The following is a 16,984-nucleotide window of genomic DNA, read 5'->3' as shown; positions in this document are numbered from 1 at the left end:
ATTTTTCTTAAAAATTTCCCGGAAAAAAAAACGAACAAGTGATTGGGTGGGGATTCGAGACGACCACACGAAGTAACTTCGCGATAAACAAAAGAAATGCGAAGAAACGACACGAACAAGCGAGGAACCCACACGCTCTAAGTGGAGAACCCGTACGATTACGCGCACTATCACAGGCGAAGGAGGACTGTCCAGCCTTCCTCGGGCGGACCAACAATCCCCCTCCTCCCTCCTCTCCGTCTTCGTCGTCCTCTTCCCATACCTCGCCGCTTCATCCTCTTTTTTTTTTTTTTTTTTTTAGCTGTCGTCATGCGGTTATATTTGGTTGAAGGAAACAGTGACATTTGTGGAGCATATACTTACCCCTCAACCCCTTTTAGTTCCTTTCAACCTACAATTATTAACTCTACACCCTAAGAAATAATAATAATAATGTTAATAATGATTAATAATAACAATAACATTATCCTAATACCGTCATACTATTTCTTTCACCAGTTATGGGTTTATGTTATGATCAATGGTTTCCGGCGTTTCTACCTTTGTGAACAACGACAATGTCGTGGGCATCTTCTGTGTTGATTTAGTTGGTCAAGTGTGGTTATATAACGTGCCCTTCGTGTTTGTGTTTTGACTTTTTTGTGGGAGGTGTAAAGATAATCGTCTAGAAATACACCCACTAGTATTTTCTGGAATATAGTATTTTATGGCAGTCGTCATGGGTTTTGGTCTGCTACCGCTTGTATCCTTTTAACTCCTTCAACGAAGCTATTCAAAATTGCATTTGCTCTCAACGGTTCAAAGTTGAGACAGGATTTCATTAAAGACGGCGCCAGGTGATTCTATTGAACTAAGTGGAGCCCAGTGACCCATCACAAATGATACTCAAAACTATGAGTTACAATTATGAAGATCTGTATATTCCACATGCGATTTGCCGTCGTCGTCACATCTTGACTCGGGATAAGCAAAGACTACGCAATATAATGTATTTATTCTCAGTTCATAAACAGCATATTATTTTCTGAATATATACATTCCCGTTAAGTGCACGCATAGCTTATGCATACTTTATAATGTATACTAATGTTATCGTCACTGCATATTTATAAATATGCATGTACGCATACACACACATATATATATATATATATATATATATATATATATATATATATATATATACATGTGTGTGTGTGTATGCATATTCATAGACATACATATTAAATCCCCAACTACAATATTCCCCTGCATATGGTTTCCTTATGTAGAGCAGATTTCACAATCGCAAGGACTTTAGTTCCCGCGAGCGCCGCAGGACTTGCCGCTATGTGGGATACAAACACAAACGCGGAAGACTACGGGGCTTCTGGTGACTAATGTGCAAGCTGACATAGTCTTGGATGCCTGGGGTCCAGCGTAACGTCCCTCATAGGCATTTTCTAGATGTATGTTTGCACTACAGGCAGCCATAGGCAGCGCGACTGCCTGAAAGCAGCTACGCAATAATGAGCAAATCTATAATGAACCAAAACAACACTAAAACCAAGGTCTGGAGGTGCTTGTGTGATTTCACCATGGTCTTGGATCACGTGCTGGTGTGTGTGTGTGTATTCATCTTGGTCTTTGGATCACGTGCTGGACTCGTGATCGACAGCTATTTCCCTCCCGGAAGAGAGCTAAGTGCTCGTATGACCGATCTATGGGTAATGCTGTGACCTTACACTAACACACCCAACTCCCCGCCCACGAGAGTTGGAGTAACGACTCGAAGCGCAGCGATACTGAAATTATTTCAGCCGTGGGCATGGTTCGATCCCGGACCGCCGTAGTGACAGTCGTGTATGTGTGTGTGTGAGAGAGTTTACCTAATTGTAGTATACAGTAAATGATCAACGCTCATTGGATCCTGTCCCCTACTCTCCAATTTATCATACCTAGCCTTAAATTCATGTACAGTTCCAACTATCTATATCCTTGTTTTTCAATTATCACATATGAATATGAAATAGTGTATTAATCCAGTTTGGGCTATATCACCTGAGATATTTCTAGTATGTGTGTGTGTGTGCGTGTATTTACCTAGTTGTATTTCACGGGAAGGGGAGCTATGCTCGTGTTGTCCCATCTCCATATCTCGTTTTATCTAGACTGTTTTTAAATTCGTGTATCGTTTTTCCACACACCACATTTTCATCTAACTAGTTCCAAATGTCTACTACCCTGTGGGGAAAGCTGTTCTCTTTCAGGTTTCTTCTATAACCGTCTTTCTTGGTTTTCTTTCAGTGTGTGTATTTACCTAGTTGTATTTTACAGGAAGGGGAGCTATGCTCGTGGTGTCCAGTCTTCATATCTCATTTTATCCAAACTGTTTTTAAATTCATGTATTGTTTTTGCACACACCACTTTCTCATCTAGCTTGTTCCAAATGTCTATTACTCTGTGGGGAAAGCTGTTCTTTTTCAGATCTCTTCTATAGCTGTCTTTCTTGATTTTCTTTCCATGTCCTCTTGTATTCCTATCATCCCATTTTATTAGATCCTCTCTATAAATAGTTTCTATGCCTTTCATGATTCTATAAATAGTTATCAAATCTCCTCTCTTCTTTGCTCTAATGTCTGTAGCTCAAGTTTTGCTAGTCTCTCTTCATATGATAGTTTTGAGTGTGTTGGTGCCAATTTTGTAACTGCTCTTTGTATTCTTTCAAGTTTTGTTATACATTTTTTTGTACCTGGTGACCACATTGTTGCTGCATATTCCAATCTTGGTCTTATCAGAGTGATTAGTATTTTCTTCACCATTTCTTCATCCAGGTATGTAAATGCCACTTTGATTTTTTTTATTAAATTATAAGTTTCTCCAAAAATCTTGTTTATATGTTTTTCAGGTGACATTATTCATAATAATGACTCCTAGGTCCTTCTAATTTTCTACTTTTTTTATTCCTTCTCCCAATTTATATGATCCTACTATTCTTTTTTTGCTGTTTCCAAACTCCATTATACTACACTTCTTAGTATTGAATTCCATCTCCCACTTCCTACTCCATTCCCATACTTTATTGAGATCACTCTGTAGCGACTCAATCTTCTTCAGCGTTCACTTTTTTCAACAGTTTTGCATCATCTGCAAAGAAGCTCATATAACTTTCAATTCCTTTATCCATGTCATTAATATATATAGCAAACATTATTGGGGCCAGAACTGTTCCTTGTGGAACACCACTTATTACTTCATCCCATTTTGAGTGTTTGTCTCTTATCACTACTCATCTTTCTTTCTTGCAAAAGGTCTTCCATCCATTTAAGCAGTTTGCCCTGTATTCCTCCTGTAGCTTCTAATTTCTTAAGCAACTTCTTATGTGGTACTTTGTCAAAAGCTTTTTTTTAGGTCTAGAAATGCACAATCAGCCCATCCATCTCCTTCTTTTATTATGTCTATTAGCCTTGAATAGAAACACATTAAGTTTGTGACGCATGATTGTCCTTGTCTGAATCCAAATTGCCTTGTTTTTAGTATGTTGTTTTTTTCTAAATACCTTACCCATCTACTTTTGATAATTCTTTCACAAATTTTTGCTATTGTACTTGTTAGAGAGACTGGTCTATAGTTAGTAGGGTCTTCTTTATTTCCCCATTTATATATAGGTACTATATTTGCTCTTCTCCAATCTTTTGGAACTTTTCCTTCTTTCAAGGAATTGTTTATTATGCTATTTATTTTGTCTGCCAGTTCATTCCTGCATTCTTTCAAAATCCAGTTTGCTATTTCATCTGGTCCATGCGATTATCTGACATCAAGATTACTGAAGTGTTTCATTATTTCATTCCTTGTTATTTCTTTCATATGGGAGACTTTCTCCTCCCATTCGATATCTTTAGGTTGTATGTTCTCCCTTGTAAACACCTATTTAGAATGCTGGTTCATAATTTCTGCCATTTCTATTTCCTCTGTGTATTCAACTCCTTGTTGTAGTTTCTCTAATTTTTTTTTGTTTTTCAGTTTGTTATCTACATATCTGTAAAATAGTTTTGTTTGATCTTTACATTTTTCTATGACATCTTTTTCATATTTTCTCTTTTCTTCTCTGCACGCTTGTACATATTCATTTCTATAACTAGTATATATTTTCCATTTTTTTCAGGTCTTTTGTCTTTTTTCCATTTTGTCCAAGCTTTATCTCTTTTGTCTTTTAACTCCCTACAGCTTTTGTTGTACCAGCACTTTACATATTCTTTTCTTGCTTTTGTCTTGGGACATATTTTTCCACTCCTTCTTTATGAATTTTTGTCAAAATATTCCATTTCTCACTGTTTCTTCTTTGTATATTCTTTCCCAGTCTTCTTTTTGAAAGAATTCTCTTATTTTATAAAAAAAAAAAAATCATACATCAATCTTCCTTTTCTATATTGTTCATTTCTTTTCATGTATTTTTCCTCATTCAGTTCCAGTTCAACCAATATGTGGTCACTTTTACTTATTGGTGCCTTACATTCAATCCTGTCCACTATTTCAGGTTCTGATGTAATTATTAGGTCCAGTCTCGATGGTTCTTCATTTCTATACCTGGTGTTCTCTTGAATCCATTGTGTCATTGTATGGTCAATAATCATCTCAAGTAGAACATTTCCCCATGAGTCATCACCACCTTTTACTGTCATCTCTTACCAGCAGACTTCTTTGCAATTAAAGTCGCCCATTATAACTATTCTTCCTCCATCTTCCATTATCTTATTTAATGTTATCCTTGTATCTTCTAACATATTTTTATGTTCTCTCCCTTCCCATGAGGTCGTTTTTGGAGGCACATAATTTATTACAAACTTTCTGCTCTTCCTATCTCTGTCTTTCACTTTCATCATAATCATCTCTACTCTATTCTTTCAATATGTGACATTCCTCATGCTTATATCCTTCTTAGTCAGGAACAACTCCACACTGTTGGGTGGTAGTGGACCTTTTAATTTTATCTCTGCAATTCCCATTATGTCCAGTTCTTTTTCCTTCAGATAATCATTCAGTTCGTTCAATCCATCTATATTTGTGTAAGACACTCTTAATTTTCTGCAACTTCCATTGTATTTTCTGTTTCCCTTTTGTTTTTCTCTGTTATGGTCCATTTCCTCACTTTCATATTCACTACTCTCCAATAGAATTCCTCTTTTTCTGCCTCTGTTCTTCTCTCGTTTTTTCCCTTAGCTTCTTGTCTTTTCGTTTTTTCCTCCTTATTCATTTCTCTTTTTATCCATACCTTTTTATATTGCTCACTGTTAGTTTCCCTGTTTTTGCTAAGATATTCTCTGGTGTAGTTTGTGACCTGAATTTAATCTTAATTGGTCTGGTCTATATTTCCTGAGTCTATACATTTCTTCAATTTGTTTCCCTATTTCAGGTTCATCTTCCTGAACTAATTCTAATATATTATTTATTTTTTCTTTTTCCTCCTTAATTCTCGTAGTCCTGTTTAAGTTATACTTCTCTTCCATCCCTAATATAATTATACATTTCTTTTTATCTGCTAAGTCTCTTACTATATTCTCCTTCTCCCTCATTACTTTAATAACTGTATTTTCAGTTTGTTCTTTCATCTGCTGTGTCACTATGTCGTTAAATACAATTTTATTGTTCTCTTGGACTTTCTTCCAACCCTGTGCTTCTTTTGCTATGGACTCTTTATTCTCTCTATTATTCCTCTTTAATTCCTCATTCTCATCTTTTACTTCCTTTAACTGTTTTTTCAATTCTTCTACTTCTTTAGTTAGGTTTTGGTTTTCCTTCTTTAATTGTTCCAATTTATCAACTCGCTGTGCAATCTGTGTGAGTTGACCTGCCATTGTTGAGCCATTTATTTTAGTCTTTCCTCTAGCCTTGCTAATTGGGGGATGTTGGCATACCCCCCTTCATTAAATCCATTGAAATTATTATCTTCACTTTCCATTTTGTTGTTCTTATTCATATTTCTAAACTTAATGATTTTACTGAAATTATTCACTTCTCCCACGTCCACTGAGGATCTCTTGTTGACATTCTTTTTTTTGTCAGGTGGCACCCATGCGCCTCCCTCCTCATTTCCTTCCATTTCCCTCAGTAATCCCTCCCCTTCTCCATCACCTTCCCACTACACCACGAGCTTTCCCCTTCCCTATACATACAAAAAGGTACTTCCTTGTTGTTGAGATCCACGAAAATTTCCCTTCTTCTTCGGAGCTCCAATTTTCACCATCAATTAGTCTATGTGTGTGTGTGTGAGAGAGAAAGAGAAATTCACCACAGTCTTGGGTCATGTACTGGGCTCATGATTGACACTTATCACCATACTTTATGAAATCTCCAAAGCTCATGTGTAAGTAATGCTGTGACCTTACATAACATGCCAACACTTTGCCTGAGGGAGAAGGTGATAGCTTGTAATACTGTGTATCTTTTCAAGCCCTGGTCAGACCCCAATCTTAGGAATGCTGAGCTAACACGCGAGGGTATTACCACTGCACCAGCAAGCCACATATGAGTGTGTGTGTGTGTACTGAGTCATTCTCACAGCACCCTATATTTTTCTTTTTTCTTAATTAAATGAAAAACTAACTTTAACTACCAAAATGCTCTAGATGTACAGTATATACGAGGTCTGTTAGAAAAGTATCTGACTTTATTTATTTTTATTATTTATCTATTCTTGCAAAAACCTGATGGATTTGAATCAAACGTGCTTGCATGAGCTGACCTCGAACCTTTGTGCGCTTGCATGAATTTTTTCCTGCCTGTCGATAGCGTCAGTTGCTGGCAAGCAGCATTTGTGTGAGGTAGTGTGTAGTGCTCTCGACAGTTTTTCATTACAAGGAAAATGATGGGTCGTACCCGTACATCCAGGACTCGTCACCAGTGATTATGGTATTCATGAAGTCAGGGTCAGTGTTTCTGGAGTCCAGCATGTCCTGTGAGACTTCAACATGAAGTTGCTTTTGCTCCGCCGTCAGCAGCTTCAGCACGAATTTCGCCACCACTCTCTTCATGGCCAAATCTTTGGTCACAATGGAATGTGCCAAAAAAGTGATTTCTCAGATAGTCACACGACGGTCCCACATCACCACAGCGTTTACTTTGGCAATGACCTGGTCATTTCAGCATGTTGATGGCTGACCGGAGCGTGGCTCGCTCTTCACCGTTGTGCAGCCATCTTTAATCCGGTTGTACCATTCATTAATCTGTGTGATGCCCATAGCATCGTCACCAAAAGCCGTCTGAACTTTCCGAATGATTTCCACGTGGCTGTCGCCCAGTTTCTGGCAAAAATTGATGCAGTAGCCCTGCTCCAGTCATTCCATCATTTTCCTTGCAATGAAAAACTGCTGAGAACACTACACATTACCTCATGCAAATGCTGCTTGCCAGCAACTGATGCTATCGACAGGCAGGAGAAAAAATTCACGCATGCGCACAAAGGTTCAAGGTCGGCTCATGCAAGTGCACTTGATTCAAATCCATCAGGTTTTTGAAAAAAATAAATAAAGTCGGATACTTTTCTAATAGACCTCGTACTCTACATCAGCACAATCAGTATCTGCTTGCTGTTTTCTGTATGCTTGTGTAGTTGGACATGAGTGTGTGTGTGTGTGTGTGTATATATATATATATATATATATATATATATATACAGTATATATATATATATATATATATATATATATATATATATATACACACACACAATTGCATAAAATTTAGATCACAAGCTGTAGGCAACAACTGATCACTAGATTTTCATTTGGCATGGCATGTATGAGCAATGAGATGCACATAATTAGCTGTCCTCACAAAATGCTCATCACAAACCAACCACACACGAAAGCACTCATTTCTCTGGCAGGCTCCAAAACCATGACAAACCTATCAGAGACATTCATATCTCCAGTATTACCTAGTAATGCAAAGATTATATTGCTTGAGAACCTGATGGGCTGACTGGTCTCATAATGCCACCACCCAGTCTACATTATACTACTATGCCTACAATACATCACTGCTTGCTAACATGTTCATTGACCTCTCAAGAGAACCTTTTTTAAATTAATTTCAGAGCACTTGTTAGGTGGTGACATAATTAACTGTCTTATAGTCAAGGACAGGCTGTGGTGCATTGGTTTCAGCCCTGCTTTACATAATGCTACTGGTGAGTCCTATTTACCCTTGAAGCCCAAACACACCTTCTAGTGTGAATACTTTACCTTCATTCAGCTGAGGGGACAAACTCTGCTGCGGATGGGCTCAATTGATTGAGACCCCTTTCAGGCCCCCACTTACACAAAAACTACCTGTCCTTAGCATGGGGTTGGGGGGTGGGGCTTTTTGCTCTTCATTATTGCTCCAAAGAGTAAAGCAGACTCTTTTGATGGCAGTACATCACACTAAAAATTGGTACACTGCTTAGGAATGGAACTCCATTATAACTCAACAACCCCTTATAGTACATTTCTGTGTTGAAAGGGTTAATCTGTCAGTATCACATTGTCTGCAGATCACATCTGTAACATTGTGCATATTTCTGTGGAAAGGCTCATATGGATGTGAGCATGAAACAATGTAATGTGTACAAAATTTACATTTGTCAACTATTAAAAACAAACCCTGCCTTTCTTTTATCAGCACTTTCATTACATATCTGTTATGAAGCAAGGTCACACAATTTTAAACAAACAATAAAATAATAAGCAGACACTCTAAAAGATAAATTGCTAGGAATGTCTGCCAAGCCCCTGGTTGGGAACTACTATGTTATGTTTATTGTATATACTACTGCAATCAAGCACCAATACAGTATGACACATAATTCACTGTACATCAATTTAATATTAACCCTTCACTATCACCTCTGCTATTCTGTCAAAACTTTTCTGTCCAATTTTCAATAATTTCTCCATTCAAAACAAATTATACAGATAATCATAATTCTATTGAGGAAGAAAAAATCAGAGCAAATTATGAAATAATGTATGTTGGAAACCACTCCCTTTCAGAACATCCAATGCCTTGCATAAAAATCACATTTTGCCTCCTTAGAAGATTAATGTGGCAAAATGACAGTTACCTTACTGCTCTACTAAAATATTAATTTAGAGAAATTTCTTCCAGCACGTCATTAATAACAATAACTGGCATGTCATTAACAATAACAATTACATTCATGTTGTCAATAACAGTAACAAGGTTTCTATACAAAATTCTATTTGTGTCCTGCACAATGAACTAAAAAATTCATGTCATTTCTTTCCCAACCTTTTTTCTGGGTCCTTATATCACCCAAAACCTCTACATACATCCATGGAATGTTTAGTCATCTCAAGCTAATACTTCTCTAAGGATCCATCACTCTTGTGTTAGATAAGGAAGAATTTTTTTAGGAAGATAATAAGTAGTCTGTAAAAATATTCTATTCTACATTCTAATAAACTATGGTCTAAAAAGAAAATAGCTACTCAACATGAAAAAAAATCCACCTTTGATGACACGTCCCATAAAAATGTCAGATTTTACCAGCCAATTGAAGATCTCCACATTGGTGGTTAGTCAAATAAATACATGTAGGTATAATGAGAAGATTTGAAAATACACAATGTCAACAAAGATGGGTTCAACAAAATTCTCCTTTCAAACTTTAAGCTATAAAAGATAGGCAACAGCAGAATGTCAAATTATACCAGCCTACAGAGATTCCAATATTCTTAATCAAGTGGGGAAAATTAAAATGAGTATTGAATTACCTGACAAGATTACATGGCTAAGCATGCCTAATCATGCTGTGTGGCTTCACACAACTTGCATAAGCTTGAGAACATTTGCTTTTCTTCATGATCATAATCCATCTTTCATACATTAAACAAAAACAAAATACTGTGACAATCTAAAGATGAACAAATTAATTTAATGCCTAAAGAAGGAACTATATTGTCAACCACATTAAAAATAAACCTCCACTCACAACCTGTTACATAACTCTACATCTACTATTAACTTATTGGATAATCTTATATACTAGTTGCAAATTAATCTAATATTATAAAAAAGGAGATATATATATAAAAACTGACTTGCATTTCCACACACAAAAACACACTTTAGTAAATTATCTCCATCAAGGACATCCATCCCTTTCATCTACAGAATTATGAAAGGGATGGAAGTCATTGATGGAGATGATTTACTAAAGGGATAAAAATAAATAGGGGGTATACACACTTCTGAGCTGTCAACAGCCTCTCAAATAGAGCTCCGAAGGTGCCAAATAAGACGAAAATTCTCAATAATGCAAGGAAAACAAGAGTCCTGGTTTGTATTTAATGGGAGGGGTTACCCAAGATGATTTCTCTGCAGTGTTAAGTTGATTTAACGAGAGAAAATGCAAGAAATTAAAAACTATGATTTTGAGCCAAATGTTGACTCAAACACAGAGCCCTATGGAGGCGCTACACCGAAACTAAATGTAAACAGAGGCCTTGAGACACCAAGGATCTTTCGATTGTATAGCAAAGACACTTTTTCTGGTTTTGGTACAAAAGAAGAAATTTGAGTCAAATTTTAGATATGGAAAGGGAGATGAGTATTAATAAAAAATTGTGAGAAAGAATTCATAGAGCTAAGGAAAGAGACTGTGAATTTACCAGGCCTTTTTGAAGCTAACAATGAGATATGTGAATTATAGAAAATAAATTCCAAACTAAATAATGAGCTAAGGGGATTAAAAAAAGATCTAGGAGTAATTATCACCAAGGAAAGAATCCAAAGAGCAGCGATAAAAATGGCACCTACACTGGCAAATCTGACATATGAACAAAGATTGGAGAAACTACATCTGTCAACACTGGAACAGAGAAGAGAAAGAGGTGATTGTTGACCATTTACAGAATTATAAAAGGGATGGAAATCCTCGATAGAGATGACTTATTAAAGTGGGACAGAAGAGAAATAAGAGGACACAAAAAGAAACTAAAGAAGGACACTTATAGAAGAGACCTGAAAAAGAATAGCTTTCCACATAGAATGATTGATGTCTGGAACAAAGTGAACGGGGAAACAGTGAATGCCAAAACTATACACGATTTTAAGAATAAACTGGATGCGGAGAGATATGAAAACGGATCACTACGAGCATAGCTCTCATCCTGTAAAATACAACTAGGAAAATACCAGACAAGCATATTAACAAAATAGTCGGAGAAACTTACAATTTAATAAGATCAATAAAGGTGGCCTTTAACTACTTGGATGAGGTAATGGTAAAGAAAATATTAGTCACACTGGTAAGACCAAGATTGGAGTACACTGCAGCACTATAGACAACCAGCACAAAAAAAGACACATGGAAAGAATGAGTGAAGAAAGACTAGTAAAAGAGGTATGGAAGGCAGATGTGGAGGGAGTGAACATGAGGGGACGTCCTAGGATGAGGTGGATGGATGGGGTGAAGGGGGCTTTGGGGAAGAGGGGAATGTCTGTTGAGGAAGGAAGGGAGAGGACGGAAGACAGAGGTGAGTGGAGAATGGTTGTATATGGATGATGTTGTGACTGCATGAGGAGGAATGGGCGGGGGGGTGGGGTAGTATGTGTGAGTAAATTTTGACACAGCCCGAAGGGATATCTCCCCGTCCTCACCTTATATGCAAAGGGGGACGGAGAGGGGGGGTCGCCGATTAAATGAAGCGGCCTTGCTGTGGATGTACTGTGTCTTGCGACACTGCTTCTGACCCAGGGCGGTGGGCAGGGTGCAGGGATGACCCGTCATCCAGGAGGTGCTCAGATGAGAGGAAGGGTTGGAGGGGTGTGGAGTGTATTTAGGGATGAAATGGGTGGGAGTGTTTTTATGCCTTTCCCTTTTTGGCTACCTCCCTTGGAAGGGGGAAAAAGCCTTGGTATATGTATGTATGTATGTAGAAAGAATACAGAAAGCAACGACAAAGTTGGCACCAAACTTTCAAAATTGACATACAAAGATTGTCCAAATTGGAATTACCAATCCTGGAACAAAGAAGATAAAGAGGATATCTACTGGCCATTTACAGAATCATGAGAGGCATGGAAGTCCTTGACAGAGAAGATTTATTAAAATGGGATAAAAGAAAAACAAAAGGACATGAACAGAAATTCGAAAAGGATAGTTATAGATGAGATCTGAAAAAGAATAGTTTCCCACACAGAGTAGTGGATGTCTGGAACAAATTGGAGGAGGCAACAGTGCGTGTAAAAACAATATAAGAACTTAAGAACTAGATGCTGAAAGATACAAAGGCAAGTCACTATGAGCATAGCTCCCTTCCCGTATAATACAACTACCGTATTTTTCGGACCATAAGGCGCGGGCAAAATCCTTAAAATCGGCCAAAATCGGGTTGTGCGCCATATCGTGAGGTGCACCTTATGTGTGGCTTCAGTGCAAAAAAAAATGCCTCGGACAGTGATGTACTATTTTGACACGTTTCGTAGCTAGCCTGCCGACAGAGACAGTGCATAGGCCTAGCAAAAGTTACAACCAAGTTATAACCAAGATGCATGTATCTTGACAAGAAAATTGCGGAAACTTCGACAGTTTTTGAGTCCATGCCACCGCATTCATTCACAGACAGCCATTTTGCATTGGTCTAGTCTCGCTCCACTCCGACTGTAGTCATTTGGGTATTTTTTTAGTTTCGACCATGGGCGCAATATAGCAATAGAAAATTAATTATTAATTTTGTAAATTAAAATGTATCAATGTAATATGCAATTTTGTGGGCAGAAATGAAAATAAAAAATACCTTGCTACAAGCAAATATGCTAATGAACGAAGTCGGTAGCATAGGATCAGGACGCCATCTTGTTGTCTGTCAATTGATGGCCTCAGTACTTCCGACAGTACCTCGCCAGGTACATTTTCTTGAAGGAATGTTATGGAGCGGAGATACATGCATTCCTTCAAGCTGCAAGAACTTTGTATACCCCGCAAGCTGAGAGAGTGGTTGAAAAGCCCGCCAACGTCTCTCACAACGACGACGAGCCGGATGACATTTAATTTTCAGGTACTGTAATGATTTATTGAACACAGGTTAGGTTAGGTTAGATGAATTTATCATCCTTTCATTTCTTCAACGTCGGCATCTATCATAACAAACATGGCGAACCATTTGTCCGACACAACTTCGTTACTTACGAAATCTGTTTAACACCTTTTTTGTTTTTTATTTCCGCTCACAAAATTGCATATTACGTTGATACATTATAATTTACAAAATTAATAATTAATTTTCTATTGCTACATTGCGCCCATGGTCGAAACTAAAAATTTACCATCATTTGTAATAAATCTTGTGTTTTTAAGTGAATAGAGAATTCCGGTAATAAAACTGCTAATGTTGGTTTTATTCCCCACAATTCCCGTAACGTGTTTATGTTGTTTTTTAGGGGTATTGGCAGGGCAGACCATCCATGGAGGTGGTCTGATTTCACTGACGAAAATAAAAATATATATCATTTATTTTTGTAATTTTGTTAAATCCCAACCGATTTTTCTCATCCAACAACAAAAATGTTCAGTTCTGAATGCACTTACATATGCATGATTATCCGATGACGAGACCAGGTGCGCCTTATGTAAGGACGGAGAATAGCAAATTACGGGTGTGCCTTATGGTACGAAGCGCCTTATGGTCCAAAAATACAGTAGGTAAAAGGTAAATACACACACACTATACATGAATTTAAGAACAAACTAGATGTTGTGATATACAAAGATAGGTCACCAAGAGCATAGCTCCCCTTTCCATATAATACAACTAGGTAAATATATATATATATATATATATATATATATATATATTATATATATATATATATATATATATATATATATATATATATATATATATCACATTCTCTAATTCCTGTGATACAGCAAAACTACATCTCAGGTAGTTCAGCTTCTCTCCTTGCTAAATTGAAATGTAAATAGGAAATACTAATGTTTTTAACCTTTTCTTCCATAATCATCCTACAAGTAGCTTTTATTATAATTATACTTCACTATGAAGTCTTTCACAAAATGAATCGAGATTGGCCCACTTCAGCAGCTGATACAATTGAAATATACTGTACAGGTATTAAACAACTCTCATGTTATAATATACTAATTTCCTTCTGGGGAACAAAGAATCACATCTACATGAAAAAGTCCCTCTACTAAACAGCTTCCTATGAATGAAATTCGACAATCAAGATAACTGTTGCAGAGTGCAGTGTGATCTTATAAGAGAGGTGTTCAAGTGGATCAAAAGCTTTAACAAGTGTGACACAAATAAGGTCGTCATATCAACACAACAAGGCAGGACTCACAGTAATGGATTTAAATTGGACAAATTTAGATTTATGTAGGAAATAAGCAAGAGGTGGTTTACCAAGAATGATCAACAAATGGAATAAACTAAGTAATCATGTAATGAGTGCCGAAACTATTGGTTGTTTTAAAAAAAGATTAAATAAGTTTATGTACAGGGATGACAGGTGGTAATGAACATGGAACTACCTAGAGTAGGCCTTATACTCTCTTGCAGTCTCCTTCATTCTTATGTTCTTATGTTACCTCTTGATTCATTGACTGGAATCCTGCAGTGCCACAATCCTGGCAACAGTCCTCAGGCCCTCCTAAATATTTCTCTAGGAAGAATCATAACTGTTGTCTGTTGTACTAGTGCAGAACTATTTTTGTCACCAGATTACATTTGTTGCAGGAGGGCAGTAGCTGGTTGTAAGCTCTTTATGTGAAAAAAAAATTGAGAAAATACAATTGAAGTTAATAGAGAGGTCCTGGGTTTTGTCCAGTGAACAAGTGCCAGCCCCTCAAATCTGCACCAAGAATGTTAACAAGTTTTGAAAATGGGTGACAAGGAGACGATTCTCTCTGACATTCATCTTCCAAGACCACCATGTGGACATACATGTTCTTGATACAACTGAAATTCTATAAAACCAATAAACACAATAAAGTGAATTTCTTAACATTAACCTTTTCAATACAAGTCAAATTCTCACAGGCAGCATTAGCTGCCTGATGTACGATGATTCAATGATGTACTACAATACTTGCATTATAAAATATAAAGTTACATAGTTGAATATCAATAACCATGGAAAATATAATCAAGCCACTTCACAGAATATTGGGGGTCACTTAGCAACAATTACAAAATAAAGATAGTCAAGAAGCCAATGCCGGCATCCTCATATACCCACTTGCTCATCATATGCAAGGTATTAACAGTAAATAATCCATAAAGAGTAATCCATCATGAATATCTATATTTCTAATCCCTTTAGTGAGATTACCAAACTAAATTGAACAATCTGACATAAACCAAAATAAAATCTATATAGCATGCCAATGGGTTGAAGAGGTTTAACAAGGAAATTCTAAACTTATTAGTTTATAGGTCATCCCTGAGGTGAATAAAAACTGCTCAATATTAGCTGCACTCAGATCTGTAGTCATTGGGTGGAAGGGATAAGAGACTCCTAACAGACAGGAGTATTAGGAGCAGATCTAATTATAAGATATAGAGACCTTGTATGAGTGAGTGTGAGTGTGTGTTTACCTAGTTGTATTATACAGGATGGAAGCTATGTTCGTGGTGACCCATCTTTGTTTCTTTCAGCATCATGTTTTTTCTTAAAATCTTGAATAGTGTTTGCACACACTGTTTCCTTATTTATTTTATTCCAAGTATCCACCACTCTATGTGGGAAGCTACTTTTTTCAGTTCTCTCCTATAGTTATCCTTTTTGAGTTTCTTTTCACGTCCTCTTGTTTTTCCGTTGTCCCATTTTAATCAATCATCTCTATCTAGGATTTCCATTCCTGATTCTATAAATAGTCAGTAGATCTCCTCTTTCTCTTCTTTGTACCAGAATTGGTAGTTCCAATTTGGACAATCTTTGTTAATCTGGAGAGAGTGTATTTACCAAGTTGTACCTAGTTGTATTGTAAGGGAAGGGATCTATGCTCGTGGTGACCCGTCTTTGTATCTTTCAGCATCAAGTTTTTTCTTAAAAATCTTGAATAGTGTTTGCACACAATTGTTTCTTTATTTCAGGTATCCAGTACTCTATGTGGGAAGTTATTTTATTTTATTTTTTTTTATTTTTTATTTTTTTTCAGATCTCTTCTATACTTACCTTTTTGAGTTTATTTTCACGTTTTTGTTTTTCCACTGTCCCATTGTGTGTGTGTGTGTGTGTATTTACCTAGTTGTTTTATACAGGAAGGGAGCTATGCTTGTGGTGACCCATCTTTGTATCTTTCAGCATCAAGTTTTTTCTTAAAATCTTGAATAGTGTTTGCACACACTGTTTCTTTATCTAAATTATTCCAGGTATCCAGTACTCTATATGGGAAGCTATTTTTTTTTTCTTTTTTTTTTCAGATCTCTTCTATAGTTATCCTTTTTTAGTTTCTTTTCATGTCCTCTTGTTGTTCCATTGTCCCATTTTAGTAAATCATTCCTATCTAGGATTTCCTTTCCTTTCATGATTCTATAAATAGTCAGCAGATCTCCTCTTTCTCTTCTTTGTTCCAGATGTTGGTAATTCCAATTTGGACAATCTTTGTTCATATGTTAATTTGAAGAGAGTTGGTGCCAACTTTGTCTTTGCTCTTTGTATTCTTTCTAATTTCTTTATATTCTTTTTAGTACTGGGTGTCCTTAGTGTTGGTGCATACTCCAGTTTTGGTCTTATTAGTGTAACTAATATATTTTTTAATCATTTCCTCATCCAAGTAGTCAAATGCCACTTTCATTGACCTTAATAGGTTGAAGGTTTATCCGACTATTTTACTGATATGTTTGTCTGATGTCATGTCTTTGCTGATTATTACTCCAAGGTCTCTTTCCGAGTTCACTTTTTGACTTTTTTTCACCAATTTTATAATTTCTTGATATTATATTTCTACTTTTTCCAAACTCCATTATAC

The 16,984-nt window shown here is 36.6% G+C and overlaps 1 protein-coding gene across 1 annotated transcript in view; it reads right to left on the bottom strand.

Annotated features, from left to right (window-relative positions):
• Positions 1-183, bottom strand: part of LOC143023170 (FRAS1-related extracellular matrix protein 3-like) — a gene marked incomplete at its 3' end in the record, with an annotated part of 61,352 nt that extends 61,169 nt beyond the window's left edge. Inside the window, 1 exon segment of the mRNA XM_076181691.1 lies at positions 133-183.
• Positions 184-16,984: the final 16,801 nt, after the last annotated feature.

The sequence above is a fragment of the Oratosquilla oratoria genome, unplaced genomic scaffold, assembly GCF_046742065.1.
Source record: "Oratosquilla oratoria isolate Oo_2021 unplaced genomic scaffold, ASM4674206v1 SCAFFOLD45, whole genome shotgun sequence".
NCBI lineage: Eukaryota > Metazoa > Arthropoda > Malacostraca > Stomatopoda > Squillidae > Oratosquilla > Oratosquilla oratoria.
This window is presented reverse-complemented; position numbering and strand designations above follow the sequence as displayed.